This window comes from Camellia sinensis, chromosome 12 (genome assembly GCF_055761805.1).
Source record: "Camellia sinensis isolate YWXY chromosome 12, ASM5576180v1, whole genome shotgun sequence".
NCBI lineage: Eukaryota > Viridiplantae > Streptophyta > Magnoliopsida > Ericales > Theaceae > Camellia > Camellia sinensis.
In genome coordinates this window covers 160,552,371-160,572,309 of record NC_138972.1, presented here as the reverse complement: position 1 = coordinate 160,572,309, position 19,939 = coordinate 160,552,371, and positions in this window count along the sequence as shown.

Below are 19,939 nucleotides of genomic sequence, written 5' to 3'. Positions count from 1 at the left end.
TTTTTAATTTTTTTACTGAATTGATTTTCAACTTCAAGAATGAATTCTTTAAATTTTTCAAAAGCATCACTTTTATTTTTCAACAAGTATACATAAGTGTATTTTGAAAAATCATCAATAAAAGTGATAAAATATCTATTTCCGCCACGTGTTAAAATTCCTTCAAATTCACATAAATCAGTGTGAATTAATTCTAACAATTCAGTATTTCTCACCACACTTTTATGAGGCCTTTTAGTTATTTTTGCTTGACTCCAAACGTCACATTTCTCAAACTTATTTGTTAGTCTGGGAATTAATTCTAAACTACTCATGACTCCCACATATCGGCTATTAATATTACACAGACGAGCATGCCAAAAATTCATAGAAGACATCATGTAAACAGAAACATGTGCTTTCTTATTATCAACATTTAATTTAAACATTCTATCACAAGCATATCCTTTTCCCACAAATATGTCTTTTTTAGTGATTACATATTGGTCAGATTCGATAGTCTGCTTGAAACCAGCTTTGTTGAGCAAATAACTTGACATCAAATTTTTCCTCATGGATGGTGTGTACAACACATCATTTAAGACAAGCGCACGTCTAGAGGTAAAATTCAGCTCAACATCCCCATACTTTAGCACCTTGGTTAAATTAGAGTCACCGAGCATAACAATCCTCTCCTCATTAAAAGGAGTGAAATCTTTGAACCAATCTTTATCATAGCAGACATGCCTATTAGCACCAGAGTCTGCCCACCACCCTTCCACAGATTGAACCATAAAAATATCTGTGATCATAGCCACAAATGGTTCCTCGATAACATTAGCCTATGGTCGAGACTATTATTTCTGAAATTTGTAAGTTCGAGCAATATGCCCACTTTTGCCACACACAAAACATGTCATGTTTGTCAAATCTTGTGAAGGGGGTTCTTGATTCCATTTCTTTTGTCTCGGGTAATTTTTATTTTGTAGCCTTCTAGTATTTTTCCAAATTTTCTTAACTGGCTGCAAATGACTATTTTTATGAAATCGACTTTTAGGTAAAGTATTTCCAGAAGTTAAATTTACTTTTGCAGTAGAATGCTCTTATGTCATAAGCGCATCTTGTCCTCGTGCTTCTTCCTCCACCCGAATCCGTGTGATTAGAGTCTCCAAGGACGTCTCTTTTTGCTTGTGACGCATTGACTTCTGGAACTCCCTCCAAGATGATGGAAGTTTGTCAACAATACTTGCTACAACAAGATTGTCTCCAATTTTGATGCCTTCAGATCTAACTTCAGCTGCTAACATCTGAAAATCTTGACCACTGATTTTCCATCTATCATCTGATAGCGGAAAAAACGGCTTGCAGCATATTTTTTAGCGCCTGCCTCTTCAGTGTCATATTTGTTCTACAAGGCTTTCCAAATTTTCTTGGCAGTGGTGTAAGTAGTATCATAATAATCATAAAATTGATCTGAAAGAAAATTCAAAAGATAGTATCGACATTTATACTATCTGTGATGTATTTTTCGAGTTTTTTAAGATGAGCAGCATACTCCTCGACAATCATCTCTTCAGTGGGAACTTTGTTCGGATTTTTCTCGACCAGGATATAAGCCACCTTGAGGAGACTGAGGTAGAAAAGCACCTTGCATTTCCATCTCTTGAAATGAGCTCCCTTGAACCGGAAGGGCTTGTTGAGATCGCCGGTATTCTTGTTGGGCTTCTCCAGTACTGGCTCCATGAACTTTTGCTATTTGAATCTCCTTAAAATTGTTGGCGATAATTACAAATAAAACACTAGAAAATAAGAATAATAGAAATTACAAAAACTATTGTAAGGGCTGAGGCGCGGGAAATTCGCTCTCTTTAAGGAGATTCAATCCCTCTGCGATTAGGCAAAACCTCACACCGGTGTAGCAGAAAAACCTTAACTTGTCCCCCCCAGGATACAACAGCCCGACTAAGTCGTATGGTTCATCAATACTGCACAATTGATTGAACCCAAAGCTTTATCACACACACCCTTTTTATTTGCCTGATAATCTCACTCAAGACATAACAACACAACCAAAACTTCTTCACCTTTTCACCAAGATAGGACATTAGCTCAAATATATAGGAGATAAGGCTTGGAGGTGCCTTGGTGGATATGAAACGGATGAGGACTTGGATAGATAAGCATAGTGGACTTGAAAAGGATAAGTCTTGGTAGACCAAGACCAAGACTTTGGAAACTTACCTTGGAAGTCTTGGAGAGGATAAGAATTGGTGGACTTGATGAAGACTCGAAGAGACTTGGACAGAAAGAAAAGAAAAACTAACCTATAACACATTATAATATTAAAATACTTGTTAACAATTAGTTTAAGCATTAGATATTTATATATAAGTATATAAAAAAAAATTAAAAAAATGAATGGGGTAAGATCTCAAATCACACAATTTCCAAGCTCTTTGATTATTTTTGTCTCTTCAAATTTGACAAAGTTGATTTCAATTTTATATGATTATTCAGAATATGTTGTTGATGTGTCCAATTAAGCATTAGATTATAATAATGAAACTGGATTTGCCATTGTATGGCACAAAAATGAAAATAAGTTTGGTAGATCAAATCAAACTTTTAACTTATTAGATAATTTTATTTAAAATTTGTTCCTGCTTGTTATTTTTCAAGTTAACCACACTTGAGAATTGACGCAAAGTCTCCATCGGAAACTCTATACATTAAAAGTAGTAGACACGCAAACAAGAATGATCAAGTTAAAATGATTTTGGCTTCGTTTGGGAAGCCATGGTTTGGGCTTTTTTGATTATTTTAGTTATAACAAACAAAGCATCACATCCAACCTATAATCATTATATTCTTCTCTCACAAAAAAACTCAAAAAAGCCAAAAAGTCAAAAGCCCTTCCCAAACCAAGCTTTTAAGCCCAGGCTAAAATAGCTAAAAAAGCCAAAAAGTTAAAAAGCCAACCCACTTCCCAAACGGAGGCTTTATAAAGGCTGTTTTTGTCATTGACCTCTTTATATTGATGAATTAAATAATTTTTTGTTTAAACAATGCGTTGCCTAAAATATAATACTTGAGAATTTATTTATGTTGATGTAGCAGGGGTTAAATTTTATTTAATTCTTAAATAAGTTACATTTAACCGTTTAAATCATTTGGGATTTTTTTTAATCTACTTTTTAATCATTTAAATAATTGTGTTGATTAAAATAGGAAATTTAGGAAATTTTTGTTTTAACTCAACTTTTATACTAATTTGTAACTCATTCTATTTTTTGAATCAACAATGATTCATCCCACTAAAAACATCACCACTAATAGCACTAATGCATTAAAAAAGTAAAAAAAAAAAAAAAATACAACTCCAAGACGAAAACATAACATCATTAATGGCGGGATCCACTGCCACCTAATTAGTGGGAGCACTAATTAGTGCTCCCAAGCATTTTTCTTTTTGAATCATCATAATTCTCGAATTATAAAATAGTTAAAATTATTTTGGTCTTTATTTTTTTTTATTAGTTTAATATTTTATGTGTAGATTATTTATTTAAAAAAAATAGAATAATTCCATAATCAAAATTACATGCTTTCCTTATATTTGTTTTCAAAAAAATAAATAAATGTTCTATTTTTAAAATCATATTACTATAATTTTTGAATAATCTTATTGTTTTATTAATGATCTACATAAAAAAATTTATTAAATGAACAAATCAAGTTATCAAATTAGAATAATGGTGAGTTCAACTCACAATAATAATCAAATAAAAATTTTGCTATGGGATGTGAAATTAAATTTATGAATAATAAACAGATTAGGATCCATCCAAAACAATGAACTTCATATCTTAAAAAAAAATATATTGATGTCATAAAAAATGAAGGTAAAGTATCAATAAATTTCAAAATATAATGTTGTGAACTATTTAGTCTTTTATTTTTTTAATGAATCCAAATTTCTCATTAAAGTGAAAATTACATAAAATGGTTGTCACTTCTATATTTAGATTTAATTTTTTAGGAACAAAAGTCGAGTTCTCTAAATGTAAAATTATACATTTGGGAAAAAAAGTTTTGGATTTTCTTCATTCTAGAACAAATTTCACATTACGAATAAAAACGTAACACTCTAACGTAGCACTCCAAATAACACACCAAAAAACTCTTTGGTATACTTTTTTTCAAGCGTAACAACATAACATTAAAAAAAAAAACTCATTAGTATACTTTTCCTAAACATAACATTCTAATCAATGTAATCTCAAACGTAACACTCTAATGTAAAATACAAAAAAACGCTAAAAACTCCTTAGCATAATTTTTTTAAACGAAACAGTCACAGTTTGAAATAATAATTTGCTCAAAACTACTAAAAAAAATTTGCACTCCTTTTGAAATGGTTTGAAGAATCCCTCATCATTTTGGAATGGTTTGAAAAATTCCACATTCTTTTTTTGGAGTGTTACATTGAAGTGTTGCGTTTGATAAAAATATACTAAAGAGTTTTTTTAGAGTGTTATGTTGGAGTATTACGTTTGAGAAAAGTGCACGAAGTTTTTTTTTTTTTTTTTTTTTAGTGCTATATTGGAGTGTTACATTTGAAAAAAATATATTAAAAATTTTTTGTGTATTACATTAAAGTGTTACACCAAGAAATTTTTTTTAGTGTTATATTGAAGTGTTACATTTGAAAAAGTATACTAAATAGTTCTTTTTGAGTGTTAGAGTGTTACACTAAATTTTTTTTTTTTTTTTTTTAGTATTATATTGTAGTATTATGTTTAGAAAAAATACACTAAGGATTTTTTTGGGAAGTGTTACATTGGAATGTTACGTTTGAATGTTACATTAGAGTGTACAATTTGAAATTATACATTTGTCCAAAACTTATTAAGAAATTTTTGTACTTCTTTTGAAATGTTTGAAGAATCACATATTCTTTTAGAATGTTTGAAAAATCTCATATTTCAAGTCATTTTTGTACTCCTATTAAAATGTTTTCCAAATAAAAAATATTATTATACAAAAATTTAACCCAAATTTAATTATTATAGATTGTATACCTTACCTTTTTAACACAAAAGAAAAAAAAGCAAAAGAAACATAATACAAATAAGGATATAATCAGAAATTTAATTTTTAAATAATATATTAAATCTATATTTTGAAAAGGGTTTGGCTTTGGTCCGGTCCAAAGATCGGACTGGACCGTGCTGTTGGGCCCGTGGGGGTCTACCACGGGTCCCTTTTTGATAATTCGAACTGTTCAATATGTAGAATTTGTCAAGTACTATATGCCTGTAAAAATCACGTTGATCGGATATCGATAGTTATGTGATCAAATCAATTTTGTATAAAAAAAATAGACGGTGAACAAATTAACGGTAGACAAAAAACTAGTTTGATCACATAACTATCGATATCCGATCAATGTGATTTTTTTACAGGTATATAGTACTCGATGAGTTCTACATATTCAACGGTTCGAATTATTAAAACGGGACCCGTGGTGAACCCCTACAAGCCCAACAACACAATTCAAAATCAATAGAACTAATTATTTATAATAAAATCTTTGAAACTAAAATAAATTATCATTTTTCAAAATAAAATTTATAAGTAAATTTCTCAAAAAAATTATGGATTCCACAATGAAAAGTGTGTGAACAAGTGACCAAAGAAAAACAATAGTAGAAGTAATGACACGCCATCTAGATGTTAACGTTTGGCCAATCTTCACGTTGTTGATTGGAATTGAGAATCTTAGATAAGGTGCTTCAAAGTTGAAGCCTGTTTGGCAAACTAGTTAATATTAAGGATTGCCACTCTGGTTTATTAAGTAGTCCATGTCACACACGGCTTTAGCTAGGGTTGAGGAATCCGTGAAATAATTTGATTCGATTTATTCTAACTCAATAGGTTTGGATTAATTTTTTGATTCTGTTGTTCGGTTTCGGATTAAAAAGTTAAAAATTTATAATTCACGGATCGGTTCTGAATTTAACCCACGATTCTGGATTGAAACCGATCCAAACCATATATAAATAGTTTCTATTTATATCATACAGCCTCTCACGTAATATATTCTCTTATTCTATATAAAATCTAAACTAAAATTTATACTCAGATAGTATCTTCTTTTATTATTTTTATTTGTTAGTTTTTAGTTTTAATTTGTAATGGTCTAAATATTTATAGTAGAACCAGTTTTCTTATAGTTATTTAAATTTTATAACAACATGTCGCTATTATAGAAAGACATGTATCTATTGTGAAATTAATATGATACTATGTTTATGTTTTTATGAAATTAAATGTTATATTTTTTTTTGTTATTTAATTATGTAAATTCATAATCCTAAATTGATCCAATCCTTATTTAAATAGATTAGTTCGAATTGATTTCACGATTTAAAGAGATTGAATTAATTCTAATTTTTCAAAAACTGTAGATAATAAATTAATTTTAATTTTATTCCAATCCAAATCAATCCGGACCATGTCTAATCTAACTTTAGCTAGTTGAACCGTGTCAAATTGTAATAACGAAAATGTTTGAGTGCTCGAAATATGTGGCTCGAATCTGGCTCGAAATCGATTTTTTTTTTTTTTTTTCATTCTTTTTCTTCCTTCTTCTGTTACAGAGGAGGCGAGAGTCGTCGTCGTCGTCGCTGGCAGCAGCTCGTCGTCGCAGGCAGCTCGTCGTCGTCGCTGGCAGCAGCTCGTCGTCACAGGCAGCTCATCGCTGGCAGCAGCTCGTTGTCACAGGCAGCTCGTCGTCGTAGGCAGCAACTCGTCGTCGCAGGTCCGTCCCTCGCCTCCGCCGATCGCGTCCGCCCCCTCTTCCTCCATTTTTGAGGCCCCCTCCAGTCCTTCCTCCCCTTCCCCCTCCTTCTCTTCTTCGTCTTCTTCTTTCTGCTGAAAAAAAATATATATATATATATATAAACGACGCCGTTTAAAATTTGAGCCAACTTCGAGCCTGAGTAATTCGAGCTCTGTAGCGGGTCCGTTGTAATAATTATATTGGCTTAACGGGGTAAGAACGGAGCACCTACACATCAATTTTATAACTTTGGGAATGATAATACATTATAAGTAATGATTGATAATAAATAATAAGAGTTCAAATATACAAAATAAGAGAAAATATACTTTTTAAAAAAATATATGAAAATGAGTATTAAATATAATATTTTAGTGTCTTAATATTATTATATTTTAAAAAATTAATTATATATATTATATAAATAAAAAGAAATTTAATAAATATAATCAACAAGATAAGAAAATTTGGTTCCTACCCTTCCTTAGAGTATCTTCAACGGTTCACTATTTTTTTCATTAAATCAAAGTAAAAAAAAAAAAAGGCGAGTTCCTTACTCTGATATCAGCTGCTCCAACGGTATATTGTAGCTTTCATTAAAAGACAGTGGATGTTACGCCTCAAAATTTAGATAAGTAAACATTAAATTAGGACTAAACCCTAATAACTATTCCATCATCCAAATCCTAGGAATGAAACAAAATCTAAATGTTTCTGTCTCCATAAGGTTTAAGTAAAGTTTCATGCTCAAAAGATTAAAAACAAAAAAAAAAACTAACAAAACGCCAATCAAACCATTCACCATAACTTCATAAATATCCAATACCTCCAACATTAAAGTAACAATAAATAGTCAAAACAACTTAAAGAATGCAAAGTTAAAAAATAACCCATCATGCCAAATTATCAAAATATTAAGGTAATAAAAAATAATAAATACATAAACTAATATCAACCCTAAGTTCAAGAAAACAAAATAAATTCAAAAGACATGTCCAACAACTATAGTTATTTCTCGTCATCGCCGTATTCCCAACTAATCTTACAAAGGAAGTTCAATTGCGTTTAAACAGAATGCACCCGAGATGCCAAGAAACAAAATGAGTCAATATACAAGTATACTAGTGTGAGTATAAGATTTGACACTCACGTGTCCACCAGACACAAACAAAATTACATTTAATTCTTGTTATAGGACAAGACAAGTAGTTTCACCCACACCAAGACGAATGGATAGTTTTCCGAAATACAGTGACATTTAATTTCTTACTCGTACATAACTAAATATAAATTGAGTATAAAATAAACAAAATAAAAATAAAAATATGGTAGGTCAACCTTGCATAAAAAGTTAGTAAGACCCAGCATTCTGTAAAAAATAAAATTAATATAATTTAATCATAAGTAACTTGTTGAAGAAGATGCACTGTTTCATGCTTAAATAATTTGAATTGACCAAAACTCAAAAAATAAAAGTTGTACATAATCAAATTTCCTAAGAGGCAATGCAAACGAATTTAGTGTGATATTTAATTATATATAATTAATTTGAATATATAATTAATTTAATGTGATATTTAATTATATATAATTAATTTAAATATTTATATATATTTATATTTTATATATATATATATAAAAGGTGTTATAAATATACTGATCTTATATGGAAAATTTATATTTATATATGTTAAATTTATGATTTATTTATGTAATATAATATAATATAATATGTCAATTAGATTTAGAGGCTCACTATGATAATAAGAAAACAAAGAAAAGAAAAGAGAGTTGTGTGGAGGAGAGAGAGAGAGACTTTGTGATTTGGGTTTTGAAGCAGCAGCAGCCACAGGAAAAAAAAAAAAAAAAAAAAAGGAGACGTCAGGGAGAGAAAGAAATGAGAAAAAAAAAAAGTTAGGGCCGGTTGTTTTCAGAGATACAATAAAAAAAATTTATAGTGAGGGAATTATTAGTGAGAGAATTGTTAAATTATTTTTATATAAAATAATAAAATAAATAAATAAATATAAAAAATTAAATATTATATTTTAAAAAAAATTCCCAATATATAAAAAATAAAAAAATAAAAAAATTTCTAATCCACTCTCTATTTTTCTAATACTATCTCTACCTCCTCCTTACCAATCTCCCTTCCTCCTCCATACTAATACCAAGGGATTACTAATCCCTTCCTTATCTCTCAAAACAAACACTTCATTCTCAATCCTCTCCTCACTACCAAACTCAATCCCCTCCCTATGACCCCAAACAAACGGGGCCTTAGAGTTTTATTTTGGAGGTTTTATTAATTCTTCAAGTAACTCTTTGATCTTCAAAAAATAATTGTTAGTGCAAAACTCACTTCCCTTGATTTATGTTAATTTATTATTTTTATTTATTTGATGTTGGTTTGATTTTGTATTTGCACTTTTCATGTTTTTAACTTTCCCGAAAAAAATCATATTATGGCAGTTTCTTTTCATTTTCAGTTTCAGATTTTTCAGTTGAATTCCGTCTAGGTTCTTCTATCAAGTTTTTCTCTCAACCTGTTCAGTTTCTACTAAATTCATTTGTGATGCCTTTAGGAAATTTGATTCTGTACAATTTTTTTCTTTTAAATTTTGGTCAATTTGAATTATTTAAGTATGAAATAGTACATTTTTATACTTCTTCAGCAAGTTACTTATGATTAAATTATACTAACTTTATTTTTTGCAGAATGGTAGGTCTTACTAACTTTTTATGCAGGGTTGACCCACCATATTTTTATTTTTATTTTGTTTATTTTATACTCAATTTATATTTAGTTGTATACGGGTAAGAAACTAAATGCTACCATATCTCGGGAAACTATCCCTTCGTCTCGGTGCGGGTAAAACTACTTGTTTTGTCCCGTAACGAGAATTAAATGTAATTTTGTTTGTGCCTGGTGGAAACGTGGGTGTCAAATCTTGTACTCATACCAGTATACTTGTATACTGACCTTGTTTTGTCTTTTGGCATCTCGGGTGCGTTCTATTTGAGCACAGTCGAATTTCCTTTGAAGGATTAGTTAGGACTATGGTGGTGACGAGAAATAACTATAGTTGTTGGACATATCTCTTGGACTTATTTTGTTTTCTTCAGCTTAGGGTTGATATTAACTTATGTATTTATTATTTTTTTATAACCTTAATATTTTGATAATTTGGCATTTTGTTTATAACCTTAATATTTTTTATAACTTTTATTTTGACTATTTGTTGTTACTTTAATATTTGAGGTATTGAATATTTATGAAATTATGGTAAATGGTTTGGTTGGCATTTTGTTAGTTTTTTTTTTTTTTTTTTTTTATCTCTTGTAATCTTTTGAGCATGGAACTTTACTTAAATCTTATGGAGATAGGAACATTTAAATTTTGTTTCACCTCTAGGATTTGGATGATAGAATATTTATTGGGTTTAGTCTTAATTTAATATTTAATTGTCCTAATTTAAAGGCGTGATAGTTTGGTATCAGAGCTTTAGGTTACTCTAGACTTGTGAGAATTTAGGTGATTCTCAAATTGTGGAAACATGGGTTAGCTAGTTTAGTTTGGTGGTTGAATTTATTCAAAGCATTTATGAACAAATTTTTGTGTGTTTAACTTAAAGGTGATGGTTGTAAGGTACCTTTAATATCTTTTCAAGAACCTATTAGAGTACTTTTTATACTGGTGCCTCTCATTCTTTCATATTTAGACAGTATATAGAAAGAAAACACCTTGTAACTACCTCATTGTCTGGACCTATTCATGTTGAGACCCCTTTAGGAGAGGCAGTTACTCTTTATGAGATTTGTAAAGATTTTGAGATTGACTTTGCAGGCAGAGTCTTGTATGCGAACCTAATTGTATTAGGGTTTGAGGGGTTTGTAATTATTTTGGGTATAGATTGGCTGTGAAAACACTTTGTGACTCTAGATTGTGCTGGGAGGATTGTAAATATAGATATTCTCGGTATGCCACGACTTACCCACACGTTTAGCGATGGAGAAGAGTCCATAATAACGAGTTTTCTATTCTCGGTAAAAATCCCTAAGCAGGATATTAGTGAGGTAGATGTGGTACGTGAGTTTGAGGATGTATTTTAGGAGATACCTAGACCTCCACCTGGATGGGTGGTGGAATTTCGCATTGGCCGAGTGCCGGGAACTTCACCGATTTCTAAAGCGGCATACAGAATGGCACCTAAAGAGCTTGTGGAGATGAAAAAGCAGCTAGAAGAAATGCTTCTGAAAGGGTTCATTCGTTTAAGTGACTCCCTGTAGGAAGCACCCGTGATCTTTGTCTCCAAGAAAGATGGCACTCTCCACATGCGCATAGATTACAGAGGGTTGAACAAGGTGACTATCAAGAATAAGTATCCTCTACCTAGAATTGATGACTTGTTTGATTAGTTGAAGGGGGCCACTGTGTTCTCTCAATTTGATCTCAGAACGGGTAGATGGGTGTGTTAGAGGAAAGTATATCGCTTACTGCTTTTCGGACTCGGTATGGATTATACAAATTTCCTATTTGGTTTGACCAATGCTCCTGCCTATTTCATGGACTTAATGAACAAAATTTTTCAACTGTATCTAAATAAGTTTGTGATTATCTTCATAAATGATATCCTGGTGTATTTTAAGAATGAGAAAAAGCACAGAAAATACTTAAAAGTTGTGTTGCAGACTTTGAGGGAACAGTAGTTATACGCTAAGTTTAGTAAGTGTCACTTTTAGAAGAACGAAATTCGGTTTTTGGGGCATGTTGTGTCCAATCAGGGGATATTGGTAGATCCTGAGAAAGTTGTTACAGTCAAAGAATGGAAGCAGCCCACAAACCCTTCAGAGGTGAGGAGTTTTTTTTAGACTAGTCAGTTATTACAGGAGATATATAGAGAAGTTTTCCACTATTGAAGCACCCATGACCAAGTTGACCCACAAATGTGAATTTCTTATGGACAGATGATTGTGAGAGAGCTTTCCAAGAGTTAAAGCAGCGTTTGTAACAGTGCAAGAGGAAAAGTTAGTAGTGTTTACTGATGCGAGTGGAACTGGGATAGGATATGTGTTGATGCAGCATCAGAAGGTTATATCTTATGCTTCTCGATAGTTAAAACCTCATGAGAGATGACACCCTACTCCTGACTTAGAGCTGGTAATAGTTTTTTTTTGCGTTGAAAATGTGGTGACACTACTTGTTTGGGGAGCGCTTTGAGTTATACACAGGTCACAAGAGTCTCAAACATTTTTTTTTTCTCAAAAAGAGTTGAACATAATTGTAGACACCCCATTTTTGACTGCCCTAAAGACTTGAGCGCTTTATTCCAAACACCCGATGATGAAAGTTACACTGTTCAATCTTTTGAATTCTCAGCGAAGAAACTTGGATTCAAGCTCTAATTCCAAACCTTGCACCCCATTTCGGCCAAATTATTTTAGACCTTAAAACCCTCATTTCAAAATATTTTTTCAAATGCTTCTACAATATTCTAAGGCTCGCATTTTATTTAAAACATTGTGCTTTTAGGTAAACCGAGTAGGAACAAAGTGGAAATGAATGGAAGAGAGGTGAACTCTTTAAAAAATCTTTTAAAACTTCTTATTTATAGGTTTAGAGTTGAAGATAATAGGAGGAGTTAGAAGAAAACCAGTTTAGGAAAGGTGAGCATCAAACCATTGAGAAAGAACTGAGCAGCCTTCACAAACCAAGCCTATCTCTTTGCACACTTATAATTTAGATGTGAGGCTACCACCATTGGCAAGTAGACTTCTGGGGCTTCAATTTAGACTCAAGAATCACCTAAAAATGAATTCGGATGAGGAAGATATACCCGTTTGAAGTCAGGCTTGAAGTGCAGTCATTGAGACCCGGACCGGTTCATTAAGAACCGGCTGAGCCTTGATGAAAATTTTTCCGGAGTGTTTTTTTTTTATACCTTTCCTTGTTTATTGAGGCCTAGTCGTGCATCATTGAGGCCTGATTGTGTGTTTTGAGGCCCGGCCGAGCCTCGATGGCGCCAGACTGACAGTTGGCGGGAATTAACAAATATTTTTGTTTGAAGATATATTTTGGACCAAATTAGCTCAAATTCTATAAATAGGACCTCCCACTTCAGATTTTAAGGTTAGAAAAACTTTCCAAGAGGCTTAGACATTGATGAGCTATCCTTGAACCTTCAAGCCTCTTTTCTTCTCCAAATCAACTTTTACCCTCCGTACACTATTAAAGCTTGGATTTGAAGCTTTCTTGTAGAGAATTTATAACATATTTTCAGAACCTAGAGGGTTAGGAAATATTTCCAAAAACTTTGAAGGTTTCTGAGATCTAAGAACCTCCATCTCCCTTCCAAACTTCATATCACCTTTTAGCTATACATATGCAATAAATACACTATTGGAGCTTGTTCTTGAAGCTTTTTGTTGAACTTTCAAAGCCAATTTCAGAAACTTGAGGTTGTTAGAATCAAGTTTATTAATTAGGAGCTTACCTCTATTTTCAAAAGGTATAATTTTGCACCTTCTTCTTTAATCTTCTTCTACTCTTTTCCTCTATTTTTCTTGTCTTTATATACTGATTTTCAGAGGTTCAAAGGGCTGAAAAACATGGTTTAGATGTCTCAAAAGTTGAGAGGTTAGCTACATCTCCGTGATTTTGCTTACTAGCTTTGTATCTCTTGCTTTTGTTTATCTTTTTATGCTCTTTAAACACATTTTTGGCCATTATTTTTGGGCTGTTTTGGCACTATTCTTGGACTGTTTTGTAGGCTGAAATTTGTGATTTAAAAGCTATCAAAGGTGAAGGGTTTAACCACTCTTCCTTGAACCTTATTCCAAGCTTATATCCTTGTGTTTCCCACTTATTTCTCTTCTTTTAGCCACTGTTTTGGGGCTGTTTTTGGACTATTTTCAGAGGCTTAAATATGGTTTAGAAATCCCAAAAGTGGAGGGGTTAGCCACCCCTCCTTAGCTTTACTTACTAGCTTTGTGCCTCCTTGCTTTTGGCTTTGTTTTGTGCCCTTTTAACATTATCTTGGCTACTATTTTTTTGCACTTTAGGGGCTGCTTTAGGGCTGTCCTGATTTATTTAATTACTTCAAGCTTTGATTAGTTCATTTGTTGTCTCCCAAGTTTACTTGTATAGCTGGTTGCATGTTGTTCTAGCTTTTATTCAACTTATTTCCATGTTTAATAACCTCATTATAATAATCAACTTGTTATTTATTTCTTTCATTTCAAGTTGTTTCAAATGGTTGATGGTTATTCAACACATGAACTAGAGTTTTGCGCTTAATGGCTTAATAGCCACAGAGATTCATTGTCAACAGTGTAATCTCTCTTTCATGTTGAGAATTACTTCCCAGTTGATGCTTATCTCATTTTAGAGGACTTAATCACCACGGACAAATGAACTAAAGAATGGAAATGACTAAACAAATTGATTTAAAACTTGGAACAACCCATATAAAGAAAATGGCTTAAATTGCTTAGACTTGGCCAGACGTTTTGCCAAGTTTCTTGTGTCAAGAGTCGTCACATGCTAATCCATGGCATTTTGATGATTCTTGAAGCGTTGCAACCACCATCTTTGAGTTCATACTATGACAAAAGGGAGGGGTGGTCTTATTCATTGCATTTCATTGATTTTTGTCCAAACTTGTATCCAAGACCATCAAGCAATCATTTGCTCATTGATGGCTTTGGAATCAATTTCAACATTCTCTTGACGTTTTCCCATAACAGAGGAGGAAGAAAGGGACAAATAGAGCTTGAGGACACTCTGTCTGCACTGGTTCACCTCATAACACAAAAATAAAGTTTTACACCAAATTACGGCACAGCCGGTCATCTGTAGACCTGGCCGGCCATCACTGATGCACGGCCGGCCCTCAGTGTGTGGCCAGCAGTGCAGTTTTGCAGAAAATAGAGGCAATGGCTGAAGGTGAAACAGAGTTAGCTTGGGTAAACAGAGTAGCTCTTAGGCGCTGTGTATGCAACCTTCATCCATCTTCACTTACGCATTTTGTCGAATGTAATTAATTGTTTCGTTAGTGTTATAATTATCATAGTTGTAAATTAATTTTTGTTTTAATTAATTAGTTGTAGCTAGTTAATTTTGTAAAGTATTGTAACTAATTAGTTAGTCAACTAGTCATTCAATTTCATTTTGTAATTAGTTAGTTAACTAGAATAGTTAGTTGATTCATTTGTTGTAATAATTAGTTAAGTAGTTTAGCTATTTATTTATTTGTTTTGTAATAATTAGCTTAGTTTTAATTAGTTAGTTAATTAGCTTAGTTTATTCGAACTCTCCTTCGTGAGAGCGCAATGAATAATGTGTATGTTTTTCAACCCTACGTCTTTCTCCTTTTTATTTACTAGCTTATGATGGTTAGTTTAGGGATATCATATTTTAATCAGCATTCCTCATGTTTGCATCCATTTGTATTGCATACACCGAGTCTCGGTATATCATTCTAACTGCATTGTTAGTTAAAATACTTATTTGAATATGTGCTTAGACCGCATGTTATTTCATTGATTCATATGCCATATTAGTAGCCGGGTCTATTAATTGCATGTTGCAGGCGTTGCATTAGTCATATTGCATAAATAGGAATCATGCATTTTTCTAACTCTTTTGTTTGTTTTGGCTTGGAGTACTAGGTGAGCTTTTATTTGCTTTAGCATAATTGCATGAATGTGAGTGTTGCCATGTCTAGCATGCTTACCATGAGGCTAAATGCTTAAATGATAAATTGCTTGTATGTTTGTGGATGAAGGCTAGTTGCTCAAATTGAAATAATTTGAGTAATGTACATATGTGATCACTTTTTCAAGTGGTACATATTCGAAACAATTTTAAAAAACAAACATGAATCAAGTGTTCCAATTCTTGTGATTTAGTTTACACTTGTGTGTGTGCGCATCACATAATAATGCTAGCCTAATAAACCGGAACAAGAGCATATAATGTTGATAAAAATCATATCATTCTTAGTAGAGGCCGATCTTTGATTGGGCGAGTAGGGGTGCCCAAATGTATTCATGACCTTCCCCTCTCGTACCCAAGTTCCCGAACCAAGATAATCTTAGTGGTGATGGACACGTGGCCTTTGGCACGAGTCATGGGTTTCTTAAATTGTCCAAAATTATTTAGGTGGCGACTCTGTATCTGGCAAAGCAGTCTAATTTTGGCATTTTTGATTCAAAATCAATTTTCCAAACAATTTGCTAGATTTGGACTCTTTGGTGTTTATCAATTTCTCATTGCACTTGTGAGATTAGATTCAGAATCGCAGGAGTCCAAACTGTAAGGCTTATTCGCCTTTCAAAAGGAGCGCAGGAAGCCGAGCTACAGTGTCTAGCCACTCTACTGGGGATGTTAGAGAACTTGACTTGAAATTCATGATATAAAATTTTATTTACACTTATATGTTTCTTTGCATTGCATTTGCATTGGTGCGTTTAAGTCACTGTGTTTGCTATCTGCTATTCCTGGACGGTTTGCCGGAGGCTTGCCTAAAAGCTTGCCAAAAGGCTAACCGGTTGTTGGTTCTACCACGATGGGAACACAACCCTTAGATCTGGACTACCGCTGTACCGTTTGATCCTCCTTTCACTTCTCGGTGTTAGGTGTGAGAGGTATATTATTTAGTCTTGCTGAGGTACCCTTTTTGACCATTTGGCCAAGTTACATATCGAAAGTCGTAGAGACTGTTCCCAAACTAGAACAACATGCTTACCCAAATATAGGATTATGTGAAACCCCTTTGTTTGAATAGTGAACCCTAGTTCCTGACGAAACTAGGCCAGGGTAACCTTACCCCCTCATAGAGGTGTTTTGGCTCTCACTTAACTGGTATGTGCTTTACAGTGAAATTGTACAGAAATGTGCATATCGGTTGCAAGTTAGTATCTATTTTGGGGCAAAATTCAGTGTGTAGTACAGTCACTCAGCTGTGATCATATTTGTTCTAGTAAAATCGGGCTAAGGTGCTATCTATTTTCTCTTTTGCAAGGTAGTCCTGGAACCATAGCTTCAGAAGGCTCTGATATCCCTCGAGTACTCTGGACTCATGTCGATAAACTTTGTAAGGTCGGGGACCTAGTTTAGAGGCAGCCAGTGTTTACTTCACTTTCGCTGGTGGCGAGATGAATGAGGGCCAAACAAGGTTCACCAGTTCCACTGTTCCGACATTCACCAGTTAGATTACCTTCGTTCAGCTCATCCCGAACATCTACCTCTATCATGGCTCAGCCTTCGACAAATTTGGAGGGATTACTACTCCATCTATAACAATCAATTGACTCCCTCCAACATGATGTGACCCGTCAGGCCAAGGTTATAACTAGCCTACAGCAATAGCAACCGCAGCCAGCAGTGGCCTCTACATCACATGTGCCCACCACGGCTATCCTTGTGCCCAGTACCACAACTAATGTTGCTACTGCTCAAGATCCACAAACCGAGGGTGTTTCGGTTCTCCTAGTCCAAGCAGAACCCATTCCAGCACAAACTTCTAGAGCCCTGGTGTATTAAACCTAGCACCGTTTGAACTCGAGGTTGATCCAACTGCGCTCAAAGTTAACAAGCTGGAGAAGCTGTAAAAAAGGTACAGGGGGTCAACTCTATTCCAGACATAGAGGGTAGGCACACTAAATCGGCAATTATCTTATCGGAGCGGTTCAAGATGCCGTTTATTGACTGCTTCAATGGCTCTGGAGATCCGATGGTGCATTTGCATCTATTTTCTGATATCCTACGACCAATGGGTTTGACCCGAGTACACAAGTTGTCACTATTCGGTCGAACCATGTCCAGAATAGCTTCCATTTGGTATGCTAAATTGGAGGACTCTGTGAAACAGAGCTGGCAGGAGTTGGCTGAATACTTTGTTGCCCAATATTCCTACAACATGCAGATTGATGTCACAACTCATGATCTTGAGGCAATGTGTTAGGAACTGAATGAGGGCTTTTCAGAGTTTGTTATTCGATGGAGGGCAAAGGCGGCTATGATGGCAAGCAGGCCTTCAGAGAAAGAGCAAGTCTGTATCATTGTTAGAAATCTTCATGAAAAGGCTATTACAAAAAATGATAGTCCTCCCGCTATTCAACTTTAAGGACCTCAATGAAATTGGGGTTCAAATCAAGGATGCTATCAGGCAAAGGATCATTGTGGAGGGTAATGAACTTATGAGAATGAATATTTTTCGCAGTTCCAATGGTAGCACAGCTGCAAAATGTTCAGAAGTAAACACTGTCACCACTCCCCTCAATAGCCAAAAACCCACCACTTCAACTCGGTCTTAAGCCCAAAATTTCTATCCTCTTTACATGAGCCTCTCTCAAGCCTTGAAAATGCTACTAGAAAAAGGGTACCTAGAGTTCCTAGAACCTCGACCCCTTCCAAATCCTCTTCCATCAAGATATGACCTCGCTAAATACTGTGCCTATCATCAGCAATACGGTCATGATACAAACCGTTGCATCCACCTCCGTCATAAGATTCAGGATCTTATTAATGAAAAGATTATAGTTCCACCAAAAGGACCTCAGGCCACCACTAACCCATCATCTTCACAACTCAACCTAATCCATACACTACCATCCACCTAAAACCCCAGCATATACATTACCCCGATCCATTTACCCAAGCCTGAGGTGTTCATACCAGAAAGCATAGACTTGTGCATGATGGATGCACTTGAACCCCAATCATCTCAAACCCATGAACCCACTACTTCTGAGTTAATGAGCATGATTGAAGATCTTCAGAGAACAGTGGCAGATTTAGCCTTTGGGATTTTGGTTCCATCATCGACCACATCACACGTGAAAAGGCTCCCCAATCTTGGGGCGAGCTGTAATTGAAATGGCCAATCTGAAGCTATCTCAAGTCTGGGTGATGGCATGTCAACAACAACTGGGCTCTGTTCCAATATAGCGATCCAATCCTTTAGCAAAGTGGAGGCAAGGGGCAAGAAGAAAGCCGGGGCATGCATTGATCCCTATGAACATCTTCAATGGGCTATTAAGGCTTTGAAGGGCAAAGGGCTGAACAAGCATCAAGTGCTTGCAGTTGTTGCAAAAACTGTAGATGACACTTTTGTTACTCAGGTTGGAAGCATTTTGAATCCAAGGATAAACCATGAAAAAGGCTGTTGTACCAGAAACATCCTTTTCAACTCCAATACTACACCCATAAGAGGTCATCAAACCCAGTGAACACCTGTTAACCCCTCTATCAATCCTGTCAGGACTGGTAACCACACCTTTAATCCCCTTTATATGACCTTGTCCAAAGCTCTCCAAATCCTCATAAGGCAAGGCCATCTCAAACACCTTGACCCTCGGCCTCTCCCTGATTCCCTTCCATCCAGGTATAATGCTGCCAAGTACTGTGCTTTCCATCAACAAATTGGCCATGACACTGACAGTTATTTTCGTCTTTGCCATGAAGTTCAAGATCTAATTGACAATAAGGTCATCACTCCACCGGGTCTTACAAAGTCTATCGGCACTGGATCGATGAACTGGAGGGAGAATGTGACTATGTGATCGGGGATGAAACACCTGTTGATGGTGCTCATTTTACTCCAAATGTGGTGGATGGCACGCACTTTTTAGCACTTTAAAGATGTTGTTTATTTTACTTTCAAACTTGGGTATTGAGTCAAACTTGTTGTTTTGAGTCAGTCTTGTTATGTTAGAGTCAGGTGATTTTGGGCATGTTAACTCAGATATCACATCACTGTCTTGTTTTGTTTGTCTTTTTCACTCTTGGAGTCTGTTTCTACCATTGAGCCGATTGCACTAGAAGATCTGAATGAAATGACAATACTTTTCCACTTACTTCTACTGTGTCTTTAAATCATTGCCTTGACCAAAGTTTTTTTCAAAATTGTTTCCAAAACTGTGGTGAAAACAAAGTGGAAGGAATTTCTCGGGATTTGTGAAAATTTGATCGATTCAAAGGAAGAGAGGCGTGCTAAGCCCTTAATGAATGAGATGATGTTTGTTAATGTGAGTACTGAGAAGGATCCTAGCTTGATCCAGATTGGTTTTACATTGTCTTCAAAAGAGCACGAGCGACTGGTCATTTTATTA